Source organism: Fukomys damarensis, unplaced genomic scaffold (assembly GCF_012274545.1).
Source record: "Fukomys damarensis isolate Sample0158 unplaced genomic scaffold, DMR_v1.0_HiC HiC_scaffold_8, whole genome shotgun sequence".
In the NCBI taxonomy this organism is placed as follows: domain Eukaryota; kingdom Metazoa; phylum Chordata; class Mammalia; order Rodentia; family Bathyergidae; genus Fukomys; species Fukomys damarensis.
This window is the reverse complement of record NW_022900920.1, coordinates 30,485,746-30,494,631: the sequence shown is the minus strand read 5'-3', so window position 1 is coordinate 30,494,631 and position 8,886 is coordinate 30,485,746. Positions and strand designations below refer to the sequence as shown.

Genomic DNA, 8,886 nt, shown 5'->3' with positions numbered 1-8,886 from the left:
CCCGCAGGGAGACGCTGATGCTGGCCTCTACCAGCATCGCTGCTGCTAAAGATGAACAGGCTGGATCTGGGGCCAGCCCGAGCCTGGGCGTCCTGCCAGAGCTGCCAATGTGAACCTGCATTTTGTCGTTCACTCCCTCTGCCTGATTTAATACAACCTTAAATAATAATGGGGCAGAGGAAGGAGGAGTGAGGGAGAAATAGCCCAGCCAAGAGTCTGTGTAACAATCTCATCAAACCTGGCGTTTCCCCCTTGCTATTTGAGAAGCAATTTCTACTCCAATGTAAACATTTTTTAAAATGATGACTCCGGGCTGAGTGGCACCAGGAGCTGCAGTGTGGCACTTTGCCCTGGCTCCCTCTGGTCCTCAAACAGAGGCGAAAGGGGGCCCCTAACCATGGCGATTCCCTAATGTTCTTCCATAAACCATGAACATGGGGACCCCCTCATCACAGCTTCAAGGACAAAACAAAGCTCCCTCTGACTGGAGCATGGCAGATGTGGGAGAGAGAAGGGCAAAGGCGAAGAGGTGAGACTTAGGACATTTTTCTTGCAGAGATCAGCAGCCCTGGAACTGGCTCTGTCCAGAGCATGCTCCAGGCTTTAAGCAAGATACAGCCCAGGGCCAGGCACCACGGGGCACCCTAAACATCAGTCAAAGGCAGGAAGGGAAGGAGGCAGGGACAGAATGGGGCAGAGGGAAGGGACTTAGGGAGTCCTGAGGAATAGCGTTGGGTGGCTCCTGGGCGCACGTTCTGAAAGGGTACAAAGTTCCTCTGGCCAGGCACTCAGGCCCTTGGAAGAGCAAGATGATTGTTCTACCTGGAGGCGGAGGCGGTGTCTGCTGCCCTCTGTGTCCCCAGTGCAGGGAATGTGGTCTCTAGTAGAGTGTGTCTGATGAACAAATTGAATAACCACGTGAAGGAAAGGGCAGCTCAAAATGTAATATCTTGGAAGGAGTGAGTGAGCACATGATCCTTTGCTGTGATGGATCCCTGAGACAAGCACGTTGTAAAGAGAAAAGGTTTATTTTAGCTCACAGTTTTAGGGGCTTCTGTCCATGATCAGTTGGGCCTTAAGGAAGCACGTGACGGCCAGCACATGTGGTGGAGAAAACCTGATCACGCTGGTCTGGAAGCAAAGAGAGAGGAAGAGCTGGGGCCGCACTGTCCCCCAAGGCACATCCCCATGGCCAGGAGACCCGAGGCTGCACCCCTCAGTTTCCACTGCCTCCTAACAGTGCCAATCTGGGGCTGGGCGTTTAATCTGTGGGCCTTTTGGGGACATCGCAGATGCCCACTGTGAGGGGGTCATGGTTACGTGGAGAACAAATGTAGTAAAAGCTCAGTTCTGACTCCAAAATCAAACTCATAGAAGATCACATTTTATGTCATTCCAGGGTCCTAACACAGCTTGCATTAGGCGAGCCCACCTAATGCTCACGCACAGGGGTCCGGTATTCTCTGTGTGCTCATCACCAGCATTATTAAAGCATTTGCAATATAGAGGAAACCACGTTGACCATCATTACTGACCTTGGATTTCTGCCTCTTGGCTGGGGAGCTGAGGGTCCTTTCCCTTTTCACAGGTCAAAGCCATTCTTCTGCATAAGAGGCTTTCTCCTGCAAGTATTTCCTGACTCTCATACACAAACCGTGTCACTGCCTCCCCTCTTCCCAGATCTTTGCCTTATATCCAGATGATATGATACCCATTTATGGGCCCATTGGTTCCCTGTACTGGATGCTGAGCTGCAGGGAGAGGCTGGGTCTGTCACCCGGTATCCCACAGCACCTTGGCACAGTGGCCCTTGGGAAGAGCAGGCAGATCACACGCTGTGGCACAGGGTCACCTCGCTCTGTCTACGCCGTGTACCATGTTGCTTTGCAGCTCCTTCCACAAGGGCGGACTCTACTTCCCTGCCCTTGGTGTCTCCTTTGGCGGTTGCACTTGCTTCAGCTGACAGGATCCTAGCAGGCAGGCTGGAAGAAGAGGCGGAGAATGTGCTTGCCGGGTGGCCTGGCCCTTGTGCTTCTGCTGTCACCTGAGCCGCCTCTGGCCTCAGGACGAGCATGAGAAACACCTGGAACAGAGTTGCCCTGGTGGACCTGTCAGCCTGCCAGTGACTTGTGAATGTTTATTGTTCAGAGAGTTGGAGGCTGTTACAAAGCTATTGATGTTTAATAGAATTATTTACCCAAAAGCACAGAAAAGACCTTGTGACTTTTGTTGTCTTTATGGCTTGGCAAAGGCAGTTCAGAAAGAAGGGAACATCAAGGAGAGACTTGAAGAAGTGGTTGGTTGTCCTCCAATGGAAGACTGCATGGAGTGGGGGAGACAGAAAATCCATCCTCTCTCAGCCAGGCCTGCTGCCATTAAAATCCAAAGGACAATGACTTTTGTGGGAGAAAAAAAGGAATCAGCCTTCTCTGAAAAGCATCACTTTCCCCCATGGTTACAGAGTGTTGCTTTCCATGGCTGACTCCTGTGAGTAACTCTGAAGCCTAAAATAATGTCTGCGTGTGCCTGCGCGGGTGTGTGCGCTGCACAGCCTGACTGAGATGCCTTTTAGAAAATTGGGCTTTTCCATCATTCTGTCACAGGTTCCCTGGCCAGTGCATTGCATTACCGCTGGCATAAGGGATGGGGCGTGAGAGGTGAGCAAGCCTAATTAGGTTTCCACCCTTGCCTCTGGCTCGAGAGTCTCACCCAAGGCACTCCTTTCAAACTCGGGTGGTTCAGGAGGTGACGCTGGCCACTGAAACGTCTCACCCACTCTAACTCACAGCACTTCTTGGAGGAACTGCAGCCCTGAGCTTGGCAAAGGAACTGGGGCATGAACAACCTCCTGTAGAGCATTGTGGTGGCCCACAGCTGGGAGAGTTTTTACTTAAAAATAATAATAAAAAAAAACAAACCAAAAAACCCAAACCTCTATGAAGCATCTACCATAAGCCAGGCACTGCTTGCGCCCAAAGCAGCCCCCTTGCTGCTGTTCTTATGGAGATTACAATTCAGAAGGACAACAGAAACCTGCAAACAGAAACTAGGCCAATTTGTAACTGTGACAGGTGATGCCTGTGGGAGCCACCTGGGGCCATGAGAGCCAGGAATAGGGGGATCTGACTGGGGGCATCTGGGAGAGAAGATACTCTCTGACATCTCATCCTGGGACCGAGAGCCTTTGTCTTACCCAGGCCACATGAGATGAAGGTGCCCCACCTCCTAGGTGCCCTTGCTCCTTGTATGACCAGCGTGAATCCACTCTCTGTGGTGACATTATTTCCTTACAGCCCCACTCTCTGCTGTCTTCCCACAGCACGGAGACAAGGCTCTGGACGTGTTGAGCCACACATGTTAGTCACCTGTGGTAGTCAGATTTCAAGACTTGAGCTAAACAAAGTAAAAGGAGGAAAGGTTTATCTTGGCTCACGGTTTCAGCACACTTGGCTGTGTGTCTCTGGGCCTGTGGCAAGGCAGAACGTTACATCAGTAAGGGCATGGCCCAGGAAACTGCTCACCTCAAACCAAGAAAGAGAGTGGAGGTTGAGAGCCCAACATCCCTCAGAGGGCACAGCCCCAGTGACCTGCCTTCCTTCACCTGTGCCCTGCCTCCTACCATTTCCAATACCGCCATCAGCTGGGACCATGCCTTCTACATGAGCCTTTGGGTGCTATTTGTGATCCTAACCATAATGGCCCCTAAAGTCAAGTCCATCCCAAGTGCAGGGGATGGAAGACACTGTAGGGATCTCTCTTCCCATGTAGAGCATGGAAGGCTCCCTTTCTGATGCCCATAGACCTGGCGTTCTGACATGGACTTTGTGTTGCCCTATGTGGGCAACTGCTTGGTTTCCTTTAATTTCCCCCCTTCCCCAAAATTATTGCTGGGAATTTGGAGCGAGTTCCTAAAGCATTGAGGTGCAGGAGCCTTCAAGTCTTCACAGTTTCCACAGCGACGCTGTTGTCCCCGACCACTGCTCCCCTCACTGGCTCTCAGAGAGCAGGGCAGAGGCTCACACAGCTCCAGGGCCTGCATCCAGGAGAGACCCAGCCTGGGCCTCCCTTAGCTCTCCTGGCAGGGCACACTGTTTCTCCTGTCATCTGGCCGGGCACCAACCCAGCTGGCCTCTGCCAGACTCCACGGTGGGGTTGCGTCTCCCTGCCATGGTGGCTCTGCCCGCTGCTGCCCGGTTCTTGACTGACAGCCTCCAGGCCAAGGAAGGAGGCACTCGCCAGGCTCCCTCAGCCTGTGTCATGTGGGGCACCCTGCACAGCGCTCTGCGCCAGGGCCCAGACATAGATCCCTGTTTCCAAGTCCTTTCGAGGTTCAGGATGAGCTGTGCATTGAACTTTCTTGGCTCCCTCCCTCTGATTTCCCCTCCCACCCATCCTCTCCTCTGCTGTTAGGTTAGTCATCTTCAAACTAAGCTCTGATCGTGACATCCTGTCTCTGCTCCAGGGGCTCCCCGCTGCCTCCCCAGTAAAGCCCAACACCGCAGCCAACAAGGCCTCCATGCTTGGCCCCATCTCGCCTCCCCCATGGACTCCCAGACCACTGCCTGTCACCCACAGACCAAGGTGCTGGGCCCCCTACATTCCTACGGTCCCCACACACCAGAAGCCTTCATCCTGCTCGTCTTTATTCTTCCTGTTCCCCTTTATGAGGCCTGGTGCTCATCAGCCTCCTCCGCTTCCAGGGCTCAGCTCCATGGTGTCAGTGGAAGGACGTGGACTTCCTGTGGGCCTTTGTGTGTTGTTCCGGGGTTACAGCCCGATGTACTACATGTGTTTTCTCAGCTGTTTCTCCATCTGTGTTGAAAATCTGGGCTCCTCGAGGCTGAAGAGTCCACCATCTTCATGCCCATGCTTGGTGTTTTGCTGCAGAGGGTTTCCACGATGGGTGCTGCCGTGGAACCCACAGCAGGAGGAAGTGTGGCCCTTGCCCAGTGTCTGCCTGAGGAAACAACACACAGGAACCTAGGCTGTCACAGAGCGACGATGGAAAATGAACCAGCAGTGATGAAAACGGATCGGGGGAATGTGGAATGGGGCCACTGCTATGCAGAAACAGGGTTTGGTGACTTAAAAAATTACCTTAGGAGGGCCGGGGATTTAGCTCAGTGGTTCTGCTGCTGGCTTCACAAGTGCAAGGATCTGAGTTTGATCCCAGGTACCCCCCCCAAAAAAATTACCTTAGCAGAGGGAACAGGAGTGCTGTTCAGCAGTAGAAAACACACTTAGCAAGCCAGGCCTTGGGCTCTGTCACCAGCAACCCCTCCCCAAATTATCTTAAGATCCAGCAATCCCACGTATGACTGTATATTCAAAAGAACAGAAAGTAGGGCCTGGAATGGACATTTTGCATCCTCGGTTACAGCGCATCATTCACAATAGTCATGGGATAGAAGCTTCTTACTGTGGGCTGGGTGTCTGTGAATCTTCAGCTCTCGCATGCTGAAATCCAATTGGCATGTGGCAGTCTTAGGAGTAGGGTCTTTGGATGATGGTTAGGTGGTGAAGATGGTGCCTGCCTAAGGAAAGGTGCCCTCCAGCTCCTGCCTGTGAGGACACAGGAGGACGACGGCCGCCTATGACCTACCACAGCCCGCACTACAGTTCCACCTTACCTTACCCGATGTCAGACTCCAGCCTCCAGGACTGAGGAAGCGTTTCTGTTGTTTATAAGCCACCCAGCCCATGCGCTTTAGTATAGCAACTTGAAGTGTCTGAGACACAGTCTAAGTGTCCATTAATAGGCGAGCAGGTAAATGAAATGTGGTGCAGACAGGCAGTGAAGTGTTAGGGTTAGAAAAGAATGACTTTCCGCCCCGTGCTAATGGACAGTTCAGCCTTGATTATACGAGGTGACGCAAGCCAGCCGTGGAAGCACAGGTACACCATGGTTCCTTACGTGGGGAACCCGGAAGGCGCACTCTTGCTGGTACAGGCAGTGGGATGGCGGTGCTCAAGGACTCGGGAGGAGGCAGTGGGGAGTGATTGCTTCAATCTGGCATGATGAAAAGTTCAGGAGGTGAGCAAGAATGACCGCCACACAGCCACGTGAGGGGACATAACGAGTGAAATGATTTCATGTTATGTGTGTTTTGCCCCAATAAAAGATGGAAAACAAGAAAAGGGATAGGCAAGTAAAAACAGTGGCCCCACTCAAATGTCTTCAACCGGAAGTGCTGAAGTTGGCTAACGGATGGGGGAAGGGTAGTGGGAATGTCACTAGATGCTTGGATTCGGCTGGCAGAGGAAGGGCTCAAGGGGTCTTTTGGAGTCATACTGGCCTACACTGAGGTCCTCTACCTGACCTGCGGGCTGTACTTTCTGGTCCTGTGGAAAGGCCAGTGGGAGAGTTTCTGTACTCCTGTAGATGCCTGCCACATCTACTTGCAACTGTGAGCTGTTCTGATCTGGTCGCCTCTCCTTCCTGGAACTGGCCAGCTGCCTCCCTGCCACTCCGAGCCCCCAGGAGCTAAACCTCAAGTACCCTTCAGGCCCCGTCCTCTGTTCCAGGTGGTTCTGGCCAATGAGAGGGACCAGGAGGGCAGGAGGCCAGAGAGGTCAGGGGCTGTTTGCCTACTGTTTGGCAGTGGCCTTGGTCTTTTACGGCCATCAGATCTGAATACCTGGCAGCTGACGGGAAGAAGGGAAGGAAAAGAGAACTTCCCCCACCCTCTTTTTAAAATAGCAGACTTACTGGAAATTTCCTGCCATTCTTAGCTTACACTTTACGTGCTCAGAACCTGGCTGCCCAGGGAAGCCAGGCAATGTAGTTCTTACTCCTGGATGCAGCATATCGAAATACATCTCAGCATCCCACTTCTGGTGAAGGAGGGGAATGGACGCTGATGTCCACTGACCTCTCTGCCCTGAGCTGATTCAAGCCCCTCTCTCTGAGCCAGGGGGAGGTCAGCCAGTTGCCCTCTTTGTTCCCTCACCATGTGGAGTCTGGCTGGGCTGTTAGGGGCTTCTTACCTGTGCTGAATATACAGCAGGGGCCAAGGGTCTGCCGAGTAAAGAAGGACACTCACCCATCGGCAGGCTCACCGCTCCCCCTCTCCTGTTCCTGAGCCGGAGGGGTGGGTTGTGATGGAGACGGGAAGACGAGAGAGGGGCTGTGGCTCTGAGGCCACTTCAACACACACGTGAAGCTGGGTGGAGATTCCCTCTGAAGCGCTGGACTTGAGGTAAAGCAGAGCCTTCTCTGGATGCCAGGGTGCTGGGAACACGTGAGAAGGTTTCCCAGGGTGCCATCCGCCAAATGGGTCTTCTAAGAAGCCAGGGCTGTGAACTGAAGGAATCCAGGGAGGTCCTAGGTAGCGGAGAGCGGCTACGCCAACCCTGGCACGAGTCAGGGATGACCAAGAGGGCATTTTCCGCTTTTTGCCTGTGAGTGAGCAGGGGAACAGGGGCCATGAGCAGTGCAGCCCGGGGAGGATCTGTACCCCCGGAAAGGGAGGGTATCAGCAGCGAGAGCTCAGAAGGCCGGGTTCTGGCCTCCGCTGGCTCTGGACCTCACTTCACTGCCTTCTACTTATGTACAAAGGGGCCCAGAACTTGTCCTCCCTGAGTGTCTGTCTCCTCTTCTGCAAGAATAGCTGACACCAGCCCTTCCTTCCCTGGCAGCATCTGCACAAACCCGCACAGCACTGATCTAGCGCATGGACCCTGCGGGGGCCCCAAACCTCGGTAGCACTTCTGAGTGACAGAGTTTGGAGGTGGCTCAGTGCAGAGTTGCAGTCATTTCTGGGGGATTAAGATGCACCCCAGGAGCAAGGGAGGGGCTGGTGCACGGGGGCTGTGACAGGCAGGTAGGAGCCCTAGTTTCCTGGGTCCTGAATTATTCATGGAAGCAACCTTTGAATAATTGCAGGCCATTTTTCATTACCATTATTTCCCAGAGAAATGACTGTTGCCAAAGTCTGAACTGGGGAAGTACAGTCTATTCACCTGAGATTGCTTTCTTGAAAACTGCTTGGGATGGCCCACACCAACGACTCTTTTGGGGAGGTGTGGAAGAGTCTCTCTTTGTCAATTACTTCTGCTGCTCCTGGTGACCACAGTGAATAGTGATGTACGTTATCCTTGGGGATCCTTGAGTGAGGGAGGAGGGGAGAGGGAGGGAGAGAGGGAGGGGTTGGGTGGGGAAGGTTCTGGGTCCTGACAGATGTGGCACCAGCCTGGACTGAGATGGTTCTGTGGGACACTGGAACAGGGCAGGGAAATGAGGAGCAGGTCTCCTCCCAGGGCCCACCACATCTCCCTATCGAATGCATAGACACAGCTCCACCACTGGCTTACTCTGCGCAAGTGCTGTTCCTAGCTCTGTGCCTCAGTTTCCCTTACTGATAAATTGGGCTGGGTCTGTGTCTTTTGCAGAATTGTTATAAGGACTGGCCCAGGACTGTGCACGACTTAGAGGAGGCATTTAAAAAGATAAAAGCTGTCAACACACCTGCCCCTCCCCACTCCCCCTATCGGAGAGCCTGTCATGGGGGTGAAGTGTCGGTCTTTTTCCAAAAGCGGGGGCAGATTCCTTGGCAAGTGGTCGTAATGATGGGGCCAGCTCTCTGTGCCTATGAGTTCAGCATTCTAAGACTGTATGTGTGGGATCATGAAGTAAGGCTGGGGTAGGTTTGGGGGAATGTGGTGCAATGATACAAAACCTCAGTGAGAAGGAGCCAATCCGAGAGACCACTACTCCTCCTGGTGACTACAGGGAGTACTGATGAACAGTACACTCCAGGATTGCCGAGAGTAGATTTTAAATGTTCTCATCACACACACACACACACACACACACACACACACACACACACACACAGAGAGAGAGAGAGAGAGAGAGAGAGAGAGAGAGAGAGAGAGAGAGAGAGA

At 53.1% G+C, this 8,886-nt stretch overlaps 1 long non-coding RNA gene across 2 annotated transcripts; it reads right to left on the bottom strand.

Moving 5' to 3' along the window:
• Nucleotides 1–738: 738 nt before the first annotated feature.
• On the bottom strand, nucleotides 739–7,723 carry LOC104863823. Of its 2 annotated transcripts, none has more exons than XR_780690.1 (3): nucleotides 7,044–7,723; nucleotides 3,194–4,957; nucleotides 739–1,982 (listed from the first exon to the last, which is right to left on the bottom strand). It is a non-coding gene; the product is annotated as an uncharacterized LOC104863823 (long non-coding RNA). The 2 variants fall into 2 exon arrangements; XR_780691.3 differs by having other exon boundaries at nucleotides 4,619–4,957; nucleotides 7,044–7,714.
• Between the last annotated feature and the right edge of the window lie 1,163 nt (nucleotides 7,724–8,886).